The 16258-nt window shown below is 51.3% G+C and overlaps 19 non-coding genes across 19 annotated transcripts; all 19 read right to left on the bottom strand.

Moving 5' to 3' along the window:
- Positions 1 to 742: 742 nt before the first annotated feature.
- trnaq-uug (transfer RNA glutamine (anticodon UUG)) lies at positions 743 to 814 on the bottom strand. Its single transcript has one exon. It is a non-coding gene; the product is annotated as a tRNA-Gln (tRNA).
- A 1359-nt stretch (positions 815 to 2173) lies between these two features.
- Positions 2174 to 2245, bottom strand: trnaq-uug (transfer RNA glutamine (anticodon UUG)). The gene has a single exon. It is a non-coding gene; the product is annotated as a tRNA-Gln (tRNA).
- Positions 2246 to 2582: 337 nt separating this feature from the next.
- trnaq-cug (transfer RNA glutamine (anticodon CUG)) lies at positions 2583 to 2654 on the bottom strand. Its single transcript has one exon. It is a non-coding gene; the product is annotated as a tRNA-Gln (tRNA).
- A 968-nt stretch (positions 2655 to 3622) lies between these two features.
- On the bottom strand, positions 3623 to 3694 carry trnaq-uug (transfer RNA glutamine (anticodon UUG)). The gene has a single exon. It is a non-coding gene; the product is annotated as a tRNA-Gln (tRNA).
- Positions 3695 to 4031: 337 nt separating this feature from the next.
- Positions 4032 to 4103, bottom strand: trnaq-cug (transfer RNA glutamine (anticodon CUG)). The gene has a single exon. It is a non-coding gene; the product is annotated as a tRNA-Gln (tRNA).
- A 977-nt stretch (positions 4104 to 5080) lies between these two features.
- Positions 5081 to 5152, bottom strand: trnaq-uug (transfer RNA glutamine (anticodon UUG)). The gene has a single exon. It is a non-coding gene; the product is annotated as a tRNA-Gln (tRNA).
- Positions 5153 to 5493: 341 nt separating this feature from the next.
- trnaq-cug (transfer RNA glutamine (anticodon CUG)) lies at positions 5494 to 5565 on the bottom strand. The gene has a single exon. It is a non-coding gene; the product is annotated as a tRNA-Gln (tRNA).
- Positions 5566 to 6533: 968 nt separating this feature from the next.
- trnaq-uug (transfer RNA glutamine (anticodon UUG)) lies at positions 6534 to 6605 on the bottom strand. Its single transcript has one exon. It is a non-coding gene; the product is annotated as a tRNA-Gln (tRNA).
- A 338-nt stretch (positions 6606 to 6943) lies between these two features.
- trnaq-cug (transfer RNA glutamine (anticodon CUG)) lies at positions 6944 to 7015 on the bottom strand. Its single transcript has one exon. It is a non-coding gene; the product is annotated as a tRNA-Gln (tRNA).
- A 968-nt stretch (positions 7016 to 7983) lies between these two features.
- trnaq-uug (transfer RNA glutamine (anticodon UUG)) lies at positions 7984 to 8055 on the bottom strand. The gene has a single exon. It is a non-coding gene; the product is annotated as a tRNA-Gln (tRNA).
- Positions 8056 to 9414: 1359 nt separating this feature from the next.
- trnaq-uug (transfer RNA glutamine (anticodon UUG)) lies at positions 9415 to 9486 on the bottom strand. The gene has a single exon. It is a non-coding gene; the product is annotated as a tRNA-Gln (tRNA).
- A 337-nt stretch (positions 9487 to 9823) lies between these two features.
- Positions 9824 to 9895, bottom strand: trnaq-cug (transfer RNA glutamine (anticodon CUG)). The gene has a single exon. It is a non-coding gene; the product is annotated as a tRNA-Gln (tRNA).
- A 968-nt stretch (positions 9896 to 10863) lies between these two features.
- Positions 10864 to 10935, bottom strand: trnaq-uug (transfer RNA glutamine (anticodon UUG)). The gene has a single exon. It is a non-coding gene; the product is annotated as a tRNA-Gln (tRNA).
- Positions 10936 to 11272: 337 nt separating this feature from the next.
- Positions 11273 to 11344, bottom strand: trnaq-cug (transfer RNA glutamine (anticodon CUG)). Its single transcript has one exon. It is a non-coding gene; the product is annotated as a tRNA-Gln (tRNA).
- A 956-nt stretch (positions 11345 to 12300) lies between these two features.
- trnaq-uug (transfer RNA glutamine (anticodon UUG)) lies at positions 12301 to 12372 on the bottom strand. The gene has a single exon. It is a non-coding gene; the product is annotated as a tRNA-Gln (tRNA).
- Positions 12373 to 12709: 337 nt separating this feature from the next.
- trnaq-cug (transfer RNA glutamine (anticodon CUG)) lies at positions 12710 to 12781 on the bottom strand. The gene has a single exon. It is a non-coding gene; the product is annotated as a tRNA-Gln (tRNA).
- A 968-nt stretch (positions 12782 to 13749) lies between these two features.
- Positions 13750 to 13821, bottom strand: trnaq-uug (transfer RNA glutamine (anticodon UUG)). Its single transcript has one exon. It is a non-coding gene; the product is annotated as a tRNA-Gln (tRNA).
- Positions 13822 to 15180: 1359 nt separating this feature from the next.
- Positions 15181 to 15252, bottom strand: trnaq-uug (transfer RNA glutamine (anticodon UUG)). The gene has a single exon. It is a non-coding gene; the product is annotated as a tRNA-Gln (tRNA).
- A 337-nt stretch (positions 15253 to 15589) lies between these two features.
- On the bottom strand, positions 15590 to 15661 carry trnaq-cug (transfer RNA glutamine (anticodon CUG)). Its single transcript has one exon. It is a non-coding gene; the product is annotated as a tRNA-Gln (tRNA).
- Between the last annotated feature and the right edge of the window lie 597 nt (positions 15662 to 16258).

The following is a 16258-nucleotide window of genomic DNA, read 5'->3' as shown; positions in this document are numbered from 1 at the left end:
GTTTTGCTGAGGGCTCAGAGCAGCGTCGCTGAATCATGTCAGGCTCAGCTGTGAGAGCCAGCGAGAATACTGCACGCAAAAGCTGCACAGTGACTGCAGCGAATGGGAGCAATGGACAAGCAAGATAGTTTGTGAGGTGCTGCCGTACTGCAAATTGCACAATGTGTGTGGCTGACTGACCCTCGAGAATGCGCGCACGTCTTTCCCATGAGCAGAACGGCAAGCACTTGAAAATTTAATTCCGACGTTCAGCCTTGGCTGGATTATTACCTCAAGCGTAACTCCACCTCTGTCACTCAGCCTCCGACTAGGTTTGGCAAATGAAAGCGGTGCAGACAAGCTGCCGCTCCCAGCACCGTTGAAGCCGTTTCCCCCGAATATTGCAATGCTCCCTCGGCATCAGTGTACAAACATTGCAAAGGGATTCACGCACGACGCTTGGCATGGAAGGAAAAGTTAAAAGTGGTCGTGTTGAAGAAGACAATTGAAGTAATGTGTGCCTCACCTGCTGAGTTTTGAGCAGAGTGGCAAGTTCACAGGCACCCACAGCGCCGCGCAGAAAAGGCAGCAACCAAGCAGCAAATGTCCCGGCTGGTGTTACCGCATCAACCCGAGCGGACGATCGCTCAAGAAGACAGCAAGCTGGAAGGCAGAAAAGGCCTGTGGCCAGTAGCCCCGCCTGCATTGGGGTCTTTTACTCAGCAGTCCCCGAATTGAACAAGAAGTGGGACAAGCAGAGTACGGGCTCCACCGAGGTTTGAACTCGGATCGCTGGATTCAAAGTCCAGAGTGCTCACCGTTACACCATGGAACCGACAGCGATCTGCCTCTGAGGCAGCAGTCTGTTGTCCACACACAGGCACGCACACACACCAGCTTGCTTGCACAAAGGTTCTCTGACTGCACACGAATAGTAGTTGCTGTTTGTCAGGAGAACTGGTGCCACCTTTCAACACAGGAGTTGAAGAGCAGGGCCCACAGGATGGCAAAATGCTGCTTGTGCAGGCAGCCGGCAACAGAGGCTGAGCAATGTGAATTGCAGTGGCCGTTGAGGCGGCTGAGAAATGATCCAGTCAATTTGCTCCTGGTGGCAAATGTTAAAGAAGTGCTCTCTCTCCCACACACACAAATCATTGGCTTTGGCAAGAGGAAAGGTTCCACCGAGATTTGAACTCGGATCACTGGATTCAGAGTCCTCACCATTACACCATGGAACCCCAGTCATAGGGACTGCCTGCAAATTGTCACTCAAACAAGATTACCTCTTTCGTTAAATGTGCAAGAATAGCGTGTGCGACGACAGAATCTGATGATGTGCAAACATTGTTCTGCAAAGGTGTGACAGGACACCTCCCTCAAAGATGACACCCAATCTTTTCACCCCCCAAGCCACAGCGGGGGATATTGGGACAAGTCATCACGTTTCACAGGGGTCAGTGTCCCGTTTTGCTGAGGGCTCAGAGCAGCGTCGCTGAATCGTGTCAGGCTCAGCTGTGAGAGCCAGCGAGAATACTGCTCGCAAAAGTTTCACAGTGACTGCAGCGAATGGGAGCAATGGACAAGCAAGATAATTTGTGAGGGGCTGCCGTACTGCAAATTGCACAATGTGTGTGTCTGACTGACCCTCGAGAATGCGCGCACGTCTTTCCCATGAGCAGAACGGCAAGCACTTGAAAATTTAATTCCGACGTTCAGCCTTGGCTGGATTATTACCTCAAGCGTAACTCCACCTCTGTCACTCAGCCTCCGACTAGGTTTGGCAAATGAAAGCGGTGCAGACAAGCTGCCGCTCCCAGCACCGTTGAAGCCGTTTCCCCCGAATATTGCAATGCTCCCTCGGCATCAGTGTACAAACATTGCAAAAGGATTCACGCACGACACTTGGCATAGAAGGAAAAGTTAATAGTGGTCGTGTTGAAGAAGACAATTGCCTCACCTGCTGAGTTTTGAGCAGAGTGGCAAGTTCACAGGCACCCACAGCGCCGCGCAGAAAAGGCAGCAACCAAGCAGCAAATGTCCCGGCTGGTGTTACCGCATCAACCCGAGCGGACGATCGCTCAAGAAGACAGCAAGCTGGAAGGCAGAAAAGGCCTGTGGCCAGTAGCCCCGCCTGCATTGGGGTCTTTTACTCAGCAGTCCCCGAATTGAACAAGAAGTGGGACAAGCAGAGTACTGACTCCACCGAGATTTGAACTCGGATCGCTGCATTCAAAGTCCAGAGTGCTCACCGTTACACCATGGAACCGACAGTGATCTGCCTCTGAGGCAGCAGTCTTTTGTCCACACACAGGCACGCACACACACCAGCTTGCTTGCACAAAGGTTCTCTGACTGCACACGAATAGCAGTTGCTGTTTGTCAGGAGAACTGGTGCCTCCTTTCAACACAGGAGTTGAAGAGCAGGGCCCACAGGATGGCAAAATGCTGCTTGTGCAGGCAGCCGGCAACAGAGGCTGAGCAATGTGAATTGCAGTGGCCGTTGAGGCGGCTGAGAAATGATCCAGTCAATTTGCTCCTGGTGGCAAATGTTAAAGAAGTGCTCTCTCTCTCGCACACACTAATCATTGGCTTTGCAAGACAAAAGGTTCCACCGAGATTTGAACTCGGAACGCTGGATTCAGAGTCCAGAGTGCTCACCATTACACCATGGAACCCCAGTCATAGGGACTGTCTGCAAATTGTCACTCAAACAAGATTACCTCTTTTGTTAAATATGCAAGAATAGCGTGTGCGACAACAGAATCTGATGATGTGCAAACATTGTTCTGCAAAGGTGTGACAGGAAACCTCCCTCAAAGATGACACCCAATCTTTTCACCCCCCAAGCCACAGCGGAGGATATTGTGACAATTCATCACGTTTCACAGGGGTCAGTGTCCCGTTTTGCTGAGGGCTCAGAGCAGCGTCGCCGAATCATGTCAGGCTCAGCTGTGAGAGCCAGCGAGAATACTGCACGCAAAAGTTGCACAGTGACTGCAGCGAATGGGAGCAATGGACAAGCAAGATAATTTGTGAGGTGCTGCCGTACTGCAAATTGCACAATGTGTGTGTCTGACTGACCCTCGAGAATGCGCGCACGTCTTTCCCATGAGCAGAACGGCAAGCACTTGAAAATTTAATTCCGACGTTCAGCCTTGGCTGGATTATTACCTCAAGCGTAACTCCACCTCTGTCACTCAGCCTCCGACTAGGTTTGGCAAATGAAAGCGGTGCAGACAAGCTGCCGCTCCCAGCACCGTTGAAGCCGTTTCCCCCGAATATTGCAATGCTCCCTCGGCATCAGTGTACAAACATTGCAAAAGGATTCACGCACGACGCTTGGCATAGAAGGAAAAGTTAATAGTGGTCGTGTTGAAGAAGACAATTGAAGTGATGTGTGCCTCACCTGCTGAGTTTTGAGCAGAGTGGCAAGTTCACAGGCACCCACAGCGCCGCGCAGAAAAGGCAGCAACCAAGCAGCAAATGTCCCGGCTGGTGTTACCGCATCAACCCGAGCGGACGATCGCTCAAGAAGACAGCAAGCTGGAAGGCAGAAAAGGCCTGTGGCCAGTAGCCCCGCCTGCATTGGGGTCTTTTACTCAGCAGTCCCCGAATTGAACAAGAAGCAGGACAAGCAGAGTACTGGCTCCACCGAGATTTGAACTCGGATCACTGGATTCAAAGTCCAGAGTGCTCACCGTTACACCATGGAACCGACAGTGATCTGCCTCTGAGGCAGCAGTCTTTTGTCCACACACAGGCACGCACACACACCAGCTTGCTTGCACAAAGGTTCTCTGACTGCACACGAATAGCAGTTGCTGTTTGTCAGGAGAACTGGTGCCAGCTTTCAACACAGGAGTTGAAGAGCAGGGCCCACAGGATGGCAAAATGCTGCTTGTGCAGGCAGCCGGCAACAGAGGCTGAGCAATGTGAATTGCAGTGGCCGTTGAGGCGGCTGAGAAATGATCCAGTCAATTTGCTCCTGGTGGCAAATGTTAAAGAAGTGCTCTCTCTCTCGCACACACTAATCATTGGCTTTGCAAGACAAAAGGTTCCACCGAGATTTGAACTCGGATCGCTGGATTCAGAGTCCAGAGAGCTCACCATTACACCATGGAACCCCAGTCATAGGGACTGTCTGCAAATTGTCACTCAAACAAGATTACCTCTTTTGTTAAATGTGCAAGAATAGCATGTGCGACAACAGAATCTGATGATGTGCAAACATTGTTCTGCAAAGGTGTGACAGGTCAACTCCCTCAAAGATGACACCCAATCTTTTCACCCCCCAAGCCACAGCAGGGGATATTGGGACAATTCATCACGTTTCACAGGGGTCAGTGTCCCGTTTTGCTGAGGGCTCAGAGCAGTGTCGCTGAATCATGTCAGGCTCAGCTGTGAGAGCCAGCGAGAATACTGCATGCAAAAGTTTCACAGTGGCTCCGGCGAATGGGAGCAATGGGCAAGCAAGATAATTTGTGAGGTGCTGCCATACTGAAAATTGCACAATGTGTGTGGCTGACTGACCCTCGAGAATGCGCGCACGTCTTTCCCATGAGCAGAATGGCAAGCACTTGAATATTTAATTCCGGCGTTCAGCCTTGGCTGGATTATTACCTCAAGCGTAACTCCACCTCTGTCACTCAGCCTCCGACTAGGTTTGGCTGCTGTGCAAATGAAAGCGGTGCAGACAAGCTGCCGCTCCCAGCACCGTTGAAGCCGTTTCCCCCGAGTATTGCAATGCTGCCTCGGCATCAGTGTACAAACATTGCAAAGGGATTCACGCACGACGCTTGGCATGGAAGGAAAAGTTAAAAGTGGTCGTGTTGAAGAAGACGATTGAAGTAATGTGTGCCTCACCTGCTGAGTTTTGGGCAGAGTGGCAAGTTCACAGGCACCCACAGCGCCGCGCAGAAAATGACAGCGACCACGCAGCAAATGTCCCGGCTGGTGTTACCGCATCAACCCGAGCGGACGATCGCTCAAGAAGACAGCAAGCTGGAAGGCAGAAAAGGCCTGTTGCCAGTAGCCCCGCCTGCATTGGGGTCTTTTACTCAGCTGCCCCCGAATTGAACAAGAAGTGGGACAAACAGAGTACTGGCCCCACCGAAATTTGAACTCGGATCGCTGGATTCAAAGTCCAGAGTGCTCACCGTTACACCATGGAACCGACTGGACTCTGCGTCCGAGTCCGAAGCAGTATTTTGTCCACACACAAGCACGCATACACACCAGCTTACTTGCACAAAGGTTCTCTGACTGCACACGAATAGTAGTTGCTGTTTGTCAGGAGAACTGGTGCCTCCTTTCAACACAGGAGTTGAAGAGCAGGGCCCACAGGATGGCAAAATGCTGCTTGTGCAGGCAGCCGGCTACAGAGGCTGAGCAATGTGAATTGCAGTGGCCGTTGAGGCGGCTGAGAAATGATCCAGTCAATTTGCTCCTGGTGGCAAATGTAAAAGAAGTGCTCTCTCTCCCACACACACAAATCATTGGCTTTGGCAAGAGGAAAGGTTCCACCGAGATTTGAACTCGGATCACTGGATTCAGAGTCCAGAGTGCTCACCATTACACCATGGAACCCCAGCCATAAGCACAGTCTGCAAATTGTCACTCAAACAAGTTTACCTCTTTCGTTAAATGTGCAAGAACAACGTGTGCGACAACAGAATCTGATGATGTGCAAACATTGTTCTGCAAAGATGTGACAGGTCAACTCCCTCAAAGATGACACCCAATCTTTTCACCCCCCAAGCCACAGCGGGGGATATTGGGACAATTCATCACGTTTCACAGGGGTCAGTGCCCCGTTTTGCTGAGGGCTCAGAGCAGCATCGCTGAATCATGTCAGGCTCAGCTGTGAGAGCCAGCGAGAATACTGCACGCAAAAGTTTCACAGTGGCTCCAGCGAATGGGAGCAATGGGCAAGCAAGATAATTTGTGAGGTGCTGCCATACTGAAAATTGCACAATGTGTGTGGCTGACTGACCCTCGAGAATGCGCGCACGTCTTTCCCATGAGCAGAACGGCAAGCACTTGAAAATTTAATTCCGACGTTCAGCCTTGGCTGGATTATTACCTCAAGCGTAACTCCACCTCTGTCACTCAGCCTCCGACTAGGTTTGGCAAATGAAAGCGGTGCAGACAAGCTGCCGCTCCCAGCACCGTTGAAGCCGTTTCCCCCGAATATTGCAATGCTCCCTCGGCATCAGTGTACAAACATTGCAAAGGGATTCACGCACGACGCTTGGCATAGAAGGAAAAGTTAAAAGTGGTCGTGTTGAAGAAGACAATTGAAGTGATGTGTGCCTCACCTGCTGAGTTTTGAGCAGAGTGGCAAGTTCACAGGCACCCACAGCGCCGCGCAGAAAAGGCAGCAACCAAGCAGCAAATGTCCCGGCTGGTGTTACCGCATCAACCCGAGCGGACGATCGCTCAAGAAGACAGCAAGCTGGAAGGCAGAAAAGGCCTGTGGCCAGTAGCCCCGCCTGCATTGGGGTCTTTTACTCAGCAGTCCCCGAATTGAACAAGAAGTGGGACAAGCAGAGTACTGGCTCCACCGAGATTTAAACTCGGATCGCTGGATTCAAAGTCCAGAGTGCTCACCGTTACACCATGGAACCGACTGGACTCTGCCTCTGAGGCAGCAGTCTTTTGTCCACACACAGGCACGCACACACACAAGCTTGCTTGCACAAAGGTTCTCTGACTGCACACGAATAGCAGTTGCTGTTTGTCAGGAGAACTGGTGCCACCTTTCAACACAGGAGTTGAAGAGCAGGGCCCACAGGATGGCAAAATGCTGCTTGTGCAGGCAGCCGGCTACAGAGGCTGAGCAATGTGAATTGCAGTGGCCGTTGAGGCGGCTGAGAAATGATCCAGTCAATTTGCTCCTGGTGGCAAATGTAAAAGAAGTGCTCTCTCTCTCACACACACAAATCATTGGCTTTGGCAAGACAAAAGGTTCCACCGAGATTTGAACTCAGATCGCTGGATTCAGAGTCCAGAGTGCTCAACATTACACCATGGAACCCCAGTCATAGGCACTGCCTGCAAATTGTCACTCAAACAAGATTACCTCTTTCGTTAAATGTGCAAGAATAGCGTGTGCGACAACAGAATCTGATGATGTGCAAACATTGTTCTGCAAAGGTGTGACAGGAAACCTCCCTCAAAGATGACACCCAATCTTTTCACCCCCCAAGCCACAGCGGAGGATATTGTGACAATTCATCATGTTTCACAGGGGTCAGTGTCCCGTTTTGCTGAGGGCTCAGAGCAGCGTCGCTGAATCATGTCAGGCTCAGCTGTGAGAGCCAGCGAGAATACTGCACGCAAAAGCTGCACAGTGACTGCAGCGAATGGGAGCAATGGACAAGCAAGATAGTTTGTGAGGTGCTGCCGTACTGCAAATTGCACAATGTGTGTGGCTGACTGACCCTCGAGAATGCGCGCACGTCTTTCCCATGAGCAGAACGGCAAGCACTTGAAAATTTAATTCCGACGTTCAGCCTTGGCTGGATTATTACCTCAAGCGTAACTCCACCTCTGTCACTCAGCCTCCGACTAGGTTTGGCAAATGAAAGCGGTGCAGACAAGCTGCCGCTCCCAGCACCGTTGAAGCCGTTTCCCCCGAATATTGCAATGCTCCCTCGGCATCAGTGTACAAACATTGCAAAGGGATTCACGCACGACGCTTGGCATGGAAGGAAAAGTTAAAAGTGGTCGTGTTGAAGAAGACAATTGAAGTAATGTGTGCCTCACCTGCTGAGTTTTGAGCAGAGTGGCAAGTTCACAGGCACCCACAGCGCCGCGCAGAAAAGGCAGCAACCAAGCAGCAAATGTCCCGGCTGGTGTTACCGCATCAACCCGAGCGGACGATCGCTCAAGAAGACAGCAAGCTGGAAGGCAGAAAAGGCCTGTGGCCAGTAGCCCCGCCTGCATTGGGGTCTTTTACTCAGCAGTCCCCGAATTGAACAAGAAGTGGGACAAGCAGAGTACGGGCTCCACCGAGGTTTGAACTCGGATCGCTGGATTCAAAGTCCAGAGTGCTCACCGTTACACCATGGAACCGACTGCGATCTGCCTCTGAGGCAGCAGTCTGTTGTCCACACACAGGCACGCACACACACCAGCTTGCTTGCACAAAGGTTCTCTGACTGCACACGAATAGTAGTTGCTGTTTGTCAGGAGAACTGGTGCCACCTTTCAACACAGGAGTTGAAGAGCAGGGCCCACAGGATGGCAAAATGCTGCTTGTGCAGGCAGCCGGCAACAGAGGCTGAGCAATGTGAATTGCAGTGGCCGTTGAGGCGGCTGAGAAATGATCCAGTCAATTTGCTCCTGGTGGCAAATGTTAAAGAAGTGCTCTCTCTCCCACACACACAAATCATTGGCTTTGGCAAGAGGAAAGGTTCCACCGAGATTTGAACTCGGATCACTGGATTCAGAGTCCTCACCATTACACCATGGAACCCCAGTCATAGGGACTGCCTGCAAATTGTCACTCAAACAAGATTACCTCTTTCGTTAAATGTGCAAGAATAGCGTGTGCGACGACAGAATCTGATGATGTGCAAACATTGTTCTGCAAAGGTGTGACAGGACACCTCCCTCAAAGATGACACCCAATCTTTTCACCCCCCAAGCCACAGCGGGGGATATTGGGACAAGTCATCACGTTTCACAGGGGTCAGTGTCCCGTTTTGCTGAGGGCTCAGAGCAGCGTCGCTGAATCGTGTCAGGCTCAGCTGTGAGAGCCAGCGAGAATACTGCTCGCAAAAGTTTCACAGTGACTGCAGCGAATGGGAGCAATGGACAAGCAAGATAATTTGTGAGGGGCTGCCGTACTGCAAATTGCACAATGTGTGTGTCTGACTGACCCTCGAGAATGCGCGCACGTCTTTCCCATGAGCAGAACGGCAAGCACTTGAAAATTTAATTCCGACGTTCAGCCTTGGCTGGATTATTACCTCAAGCGTAACTCCACCTCTGTCACTCAGCCTCCGACTAGGTTTGGCAAATGAAAGCGGTGCAGACAAGCTGCCGCTCCCAGCACCGTTGAAGCCGTTTCCCCCGAATATTGCAATGCTCCCTCGGCATCAGTGTACAAACATTGCAAAAGGATTCACGCACGACACTTGGCATAGAAGGAAAAGTTAATAGTGGTCGTGTTGAAGAAGACAATTGCCTCACCTGCTGAGTTTTGAGCAGAGTGGCAAGTTCACAGGCACCCACAGCGCCGCGCAGAAAAGGCAGCAACCAAGCAGCAAATGTCCCGGCTGGTGTTACCGCATCAACCCGAGCGGACGATCGCTCAAGAAGACAGCAAGCTGGAAGGCAGAAAAGGCCTGTGGCCAGTAGCCCCGCCTGCATTGGGGTCTTTTACTCAGCAGTCCCCGAATTGAACAAGAAGTGGGACAAGCAGAGTACTGACTCCACCGAGATTTGAACTCGGATCGCTGCATTCAAAGTCCAGAGTGCTCACCGTTACACCATGGAACCGACAGTGATCTGCCTCTGAGGCAGCAGTCTTTTGTCCACACACAGGCACGCACACACACCAGCTTGCTTGCACAAAGGTTCTCTGACTGCACACGAATAGCAGTTGCTGTTTGTCAGGAGAACTGGTGCCTCCTTTCAACACAGGAGTTGAAGAGCAGGGCCCACAGGATGGCAAAATGCTGCTTGTGCAGGCAGCCGGCAACAGAGGCTGAGCAATGTGAATTGCAGTGGCCGTTGAGGCGGCTGAGAAATGATCCAGTCAATTTGCTCCTGGTGGCAAATGTTAAAGAAGTGCTCTCTCTCTCGCACACACTAATCATTGGCTTTGCAAGACAAAAGGTTCCACCGAGATTTGAACTCGGAACGCTGGATTCAGAGTCCAGAGTGCTCACCATTACACCATGGAACCCCAGTCATAGGGACTGTCTGCAAATTGTCACTCAAACAAGATTACCTCTTTTGTTAAATATGCAAGAATAGCGTGTGCGACAACAGAATCTGATGATGTGCAAACATTGTTCTGCAAAGGTGTGACAGGAAACCTCCCTCAAAGATGACACCCAATCTTTTCACCCCCCAAGCCACAGCGGAGGATATTGTGACAATTCATCACGTTTCACAGGGGTCAGTGTCCCGTTTTGCTGAGGGCTCAGAGCAGCGTCGCCGAATCATGTCAGGCTCAGCTGTGAGAGCCAGCGAGAATACTGCACGCAAAAGTTGCACAGTGACTGCAGCGAATGGGAGCAATGGACAAGCAAGATAATTTGTGAGGTGCTGCCGTACTGCAAATTGCACAATGTGTGTGTCTGACTGACCCTCGAGAATGCGCGCACGTCTTTCCCATGAGCAGAACGGCAAGCACTTGAAAATTTAATTCCGACGTTCAGCCTTGGCTGGATTATTACCTCAAGCGTAACTCCACCTCTGTCACTCAGCCTCCGACTAGGTTTGGCAAATGAAAGCGGTGCAGACAAGCTGCCGCTCCCAGCACCGTTGAAGCCGTTTCCCCCGAATATTGCAATGCTCCCTCGGCATCAGTGTACAAACATTGCAAAAGGATTCACGCACGACGCTTGGCATAGAAGGAAAAGTTAATAGTGGTCGTGTTGAAGAAGACAATTGAAGTGATGTGTGCCTCACCTGCTGAGTTTTGAGCAGAGTGGCAAGTTCACAGGCACCCACAGCGCCGCGCAGAAAAGGCAGCAACCAAGCAGCAAATGTCCCGGCTGGTGTTACCGCATCAACCCGAGCGGACGATCGCTCAAGAAGACAGCAAGCTGGAAGGCAGAAAAGGCCTGTGGCCAGTAGCCCCGCCTGCATTGGGGTCTTTTACTCAGCAGTCCCCGAATTGAACAAGAAGCAGGACAAGCAGAGTACTGGCTCCACCGAGATTTGAACTCGGATCACTGGATTCAAAGTCCAGAGTGCTCACCGTTACACCATGGAACCGACAGTGATCTGCCTCTGAGGCAGCAGTCTTTTGTCCACACACAGGCACGCACACACACCAGCTTGCTTGCACAAAGGTTCTCTGACTGCACACGAATAGCAGTTGCTGTTTGTCAGGAGAACTGGTGCCAGCTTTCAACACAGGAGTTGAAGAGCAGGGCCCACAGGATGGCAAAATGCTGCTTGTGCAGGCAGCCGGCAACAGAGGCTGAGCAATGTGAATTGCAGTGGCCGTTGAGGCGGCTGAGAAATGATCCAGTCAATTTGCTCCTGGTGGCAAATGTTAAAGAAGTGCTCTCTCTCTCGCACACACTAATCATTGGCTTTGCAAGACAAAAGGTTCCACCGAGATTTGAACTCGGATCGCTGGATTCAGAGTCCAGAGAGCTCACCATTACACCATGGAACCCCAGTCATAGGGACTGTCTGCAAATTGTGACTCAAACAAGATTACCTCTTTTGTTAAATGTGCAAGAATAGCATGTGCGACAACAGAATCTGATGATGTGCAAACATTGTTCTGCAAAGGTGTGACAGGAAACCTCCCTCAAAGATGACACCCAATCTTTTCACCCCCAAAGCCACAGCGGAGGATATTGTGACAATTCATCACGTTTCACAGGGGTCAGTGTCCCGTTTTGCTGAGGGCTCAGAGCAGCGTCGCCGAATCATGTCAGGCTCAGCTGTGAGAGCCAGCGAGAATACTGCACGCAAAAGTTGCACAGTGACTGCAGCGAATGGGAGCAATGGACAAGCAAGATAATTTGTGAGGTGCTGCCGTACTGCAAATTGCACAATGTGTGTGTCTGACTGACCCTCGAGAATGCGCGCACGTCTTTCCCATGAGCAGAACGGCAAGCACTTGAAAATTTAATTCCGACGTTCAGCCTTGGCTGGATTATTACCTCAAGCGTAACTCCACCTCTGTCACTCAGCCTCCGACTAGGTTTGGCAAATGAAAGCGGTGCAGACAAGCTGCCGCTCCCAGCACCGTTGAAGCCGTTTCCCCCGAATATTGCAATGCTCCCTCGGCATCAGTGTACAAACATTGCAAAAGGATTCACGCACGACGCTTGGCATAGAAGGAAAAGTTAATAGTGGTCGTGTTGAAGAAGACAATTGCCTCACCTGCTGAGTTTTGAGCAGAGTGGCAAGTTCACAGGCACCCACAGCGCCGCGCAGAAAAGGCAGCAACCAAGCAGCAAATGTCCCGGCTGGTGTTACCGCATCAACCCGAGCGGACGATCGCTCAAGAAGACAGCAAGCTGGAAGGCAGAAAAGGCCTGTGGCCAGTAGCCCCGCCTGCATTGGGGTCTTTTACTCAGCAGTCCCCGAATTGAACAAGAAGTGGGACAAGCAGAGTACGGGCTCCACCGAGGTTTGAACTCGGATCGCTGGATTCAAAGTCCAGAGTGCTCACCGTTACACCATGGAACCGACAGCGATCTGCCTCTGAGGCAGCAGTCTGTTGTCCACACACAGGCACGCACACACACCAGCTTGCTTGCACAAAGGTTCTCTGACTGCACACGAATAGTAGTTGCTGTTTGTCAGGAGAACTGGTGCCAGCTTTCAACACAGGAGTTGAAGAGCAGGGCCCACAGGATGGCAAAATGCTGCTTGTGCAGGCAGCCGGCAACAGAGGCTGAGCAATGTGAATTGCAGTGGCCGTTGAGGCGGCTGAGAAATGATCCAGTCAATTTGCTCCTGGTGGCAAATGTTAAAGAAGTGCTCTCTCTCTCGCACACACTAATCATTGGCTTTGCAAGACAAAAGGTTCCACCGAGATTTGAACTCGGATCGCTGGATTCAGAGTCCAGAGAGCTCACCATTACACCATGGAACCCCAGTCATAGGGACTGTCTGCAAATTGTCACTCAAACAAGATTACCTCTTTTGTTAAATGTGCAAGAATAGCATGTGCGACAACAGAATCTGATGATGTGCAAACATTGTTCTGCAAAGGTGTGACAGGAAACCTCCCTCAAAGATGACACCCAATCTTTTCACCCCCAAAGCCACAGCGGAGGATATTGTGACAATTCATCACGTTTCACAGGGGTCAGTGTCCCGTTTTGCTGAGGGCTCAGAGCAGCGTCGCCGAATCATGTCAGGCTCAGCTGTGAGAGCCAGCGAGAATACTGCACGCAAAAGTTGCACAGTGACTGCAGCGAATGGGAGCAATGGACAAGCAAGATAATTTGTGAGGTGCTGCCGTACTGCAAATTGCACAATGTGTGTGTCTGACTGACCCTCGAGAATGCGCGCACGTCTTTCCCATGAGCAGAACGGCAAGCACTTGAAAATTTAATTCCGACGTTCAGCCTTGGCTGGATTATTACCTCAAGCGTAACTCCACCTCTGTCACTCAGCCTCCGACTAGGTTTGGCAAATGAAAGCGGTGCAGACAAGCTGCCGCTCCCAGCACCGTTGAAGCCGTTTCCCCCGAATATTGCAATGCTCCCTCGGCATCAGTGTACAAACATTGCAAAGGGATTCACGCACGACGCTTGGCATGGAAGGAAAAGTTAAAAGTGGTCGTGTTGAAGAAGACAATTGAAGTAATGTGTGCCTCACCTGCTGAGTTTTGAGCAGAGTGGCAAGTTCACAGGCACCCACAGCGCCGCGCAGAAAAGGCAGCAACCAAGCAGCAAATGTCCCGGCTGGTGTTACCGCATCAACCCGAGCGGACGATCGCTCAAGAAGACAGCAAGCTGGAAGGCAGAAAAGGCCTGTGGCCAGTAGCCCCGCCTGCATTGGGGTCTTTTACTCAGCAGTCCCCGAATTGAACAAGAAGTGGGACAAGCAGAGTACGGGCTCCACCGAGGTTTGAACTCGGATCGCTGGATTCAAAGTCCAGAGTGCTCACCGTTACACCATGGAACCGACAGCGATCTGCCTCTGAGGCAGCAGTCTGTTGTCCACACACAGGCACGCACACACACCAGCTTGCTTGCACAAAGGTTCTCTGACTGCACACGAATAGTAGTTGCTGTTTGTCAGGAGAACTGGTGCCACCTTTCAACACAGGAGTTGAAGAGCAGGGCCCACAGGATGGCAAAATGCTGCTTGTGCAGGCAGCCGGCAACAGAGGCTGAGCAATGTGAATTGCAGTGGCCGTTGAGGCGGCTGAGAAATGATCCAGTCAATTTGCTCCTGGTGGCAAATGTTAAAGAAGTGCTCTCTCTCCCACACACACAAATCATTGGCTTTGGCAAGAGGAAAGGTTCCACCGAGATTTGAACTCGGATCACTGGATTCAGAGTCCTCACCATTACACCATGGAACCCCAGTCATAGGGACTGCCTGCAAATTGTCACTCAAACAAGATTACCTCTTTCGTTAAATGTGCAAGAATAGCGTGTGCGACGACAGAATCTGATGATGTGCAAACATTGTTCTGCAAAGGTGTGACAGGACACCTCCCTCAAAGATGACACCCAATCTTTTCACCCCCCAAGCCACAGCGGGGGATATTGGGACAAGTCATCACGTTTCACAGGGGTCAGTGTCCCGTTTTGCTGAGGGCTCAGAGCAGCGTCGCTGAATCGTGTCAGGCTCAGCTGTGAGAGCCAGCGAGAATACTGCTCGCAAAAGTTTCACAGTGACTGCAGCGAATGGGAGCAATGGACAAGCAAGATAATTTGTGAGGGGCTGCCGTACTGCAAATTGCACAATGTGTGTGTCTGACTGACCCTCGAGAATGCGCGCACGTCTTTCCCATGAGCAGAACGGCAAGCACTTGAAAATTTAATTCCGACGTTCAGCCTTGGCTGGATTATTACCTCAAGCGTAACTCCACCTCTGTCACTCAGCCTCCGACTAGGTTTGGCAAATGAAAGCGGTGCAGACAAGCTGCCGCTCCCAGCACCGTTGAAGCCGTTTCCCCCGAATATTGCAATGCTCCCTCGGCATCAGTGTACAAACATTGCAAAAGGATTCACGCACGACACTTGGCATAGAAGGAAAAGTTAATAGTGGTCGTGTTGAAGAAGACAATTGCCTCACCTGCTGAGTTTTGAGCAGAGTGGCAAGTTCACAGGCACCCACAGCGCCGCGCAGAAAAGGCAGCAACCAAGCAGCAAATGTCCCGGCTGGTGTTACCGCATCAACCCGAGCGGACGATCGCTCAAGAAGACAGCAAGCTGGAAGGCAGAAAAGGCCTGTGGCCAGTAGCCCCGCCTGCATTGGGGTCTTTTACTCAGCAGTCCCCGAATTGAACAAGAAGTGGGACAAGCAGAGTACTGACTCCACCGAGATTTGAACTCGGATCGCTGCATTCAAAGTCCAGAGTGCTCACCGTTACACCATGGAACCGACAGTGATCTGCCTCTGAGGCAGCAGTCTTTTGTCCACACACAGGCACGCACACACACCAGCTTGCTTGCACAAAGGTTCTCTGACTGCACACGAATAGCAGTTGCTGTTTGTCAGGAGAACTGGTGCCTCCTTTCAACACAGGAGTTGAAGAGCAGGGCCCACAGGATGGCAAAATGCTGCTTGTGCAGGCAGCCGGCAACAGAGGCTGAGCAATGTGAATTGCAGTGGCCGTTGAGGCGGCTGAGAAATGATCCAGTCAATTTGCTCCTGGTGGCAAATGTTAAAGAAGTGCTCTCTCTCTCGCACACACTAATCATTGGCTTTGCAAGACAAAAGGTTCCACCGAGATTTGAACTCGGATCGCTGGATTCAGAGTCCAGAGTGCTCACCATTACGCCATGGAACCCCAGTCATAGGGACTGTCTGCAAATTGTCACTCAAACAAGATTACCTCTTTTGTTAAATATGCAAGAATAGCGTGTGCGACAACAGAATCTGATGATGTGCAAACATTGTTCTGCAAAGGTGTGACAGGAAACCTCCCTCAAAGATGACACCCAATCTTTTCACCCCCCAAGCCACAGCGGAGGATATTGTGACAATTCATCACGTTTCACAGGGGTCAGTGTCCCGTTTTGCTGAGGGCTCAGAGCAGCGTCGCCGAATCATGTCAGGCTCAGCTGTGAGAGCCAGCGAGAATACTGCACGCAAAAGTTGCACAGTGACTGCAGCGAATGGGAGCAATGGACAAGCAAGATAATTTGTGAGGTGCTGCCGTACTGCAAATTGCACAATGTGTGTGTCTGACTGACCCTCGAGAATGCGCGCACGTCTTTCCCATGAGCAGAACGGCAAGCACTTGAAAATTTAATTCCGACGTTCAGCCTTGGCTGGATTATTACCTCAAGCGTAACTCCACCTCTGTCACTCAGCCTCCGACTAGGTTTGGCAAATGAAAGCGGTGCAGACAAGCTGCCGCTCCCAGCACCGTTGAAGCCGTTTC

The sequence above is a fragment of the Scyliorhinus torazame genome, chromosome 31, assembly GCF_047496885.1.
Source record: "Scyliorhinus torazame isolate Kashiwa2021f chromosome 31, sScyTor2.1, whole genome shotgun sequence".
Classification (NCBI taxonomy): domain Eukaryota; kingdom Metazoa; phylum Chordata; class Chondrichthyes; order Carcharhiniformes; family Scyliorhinidae; genus Scyliorhinus; species Scyliorhinus torazame.
Note: the sequence above shows the minus strand (reverse complement) of the source record. Positions and strands in the feature narration are given on the sequence as shown.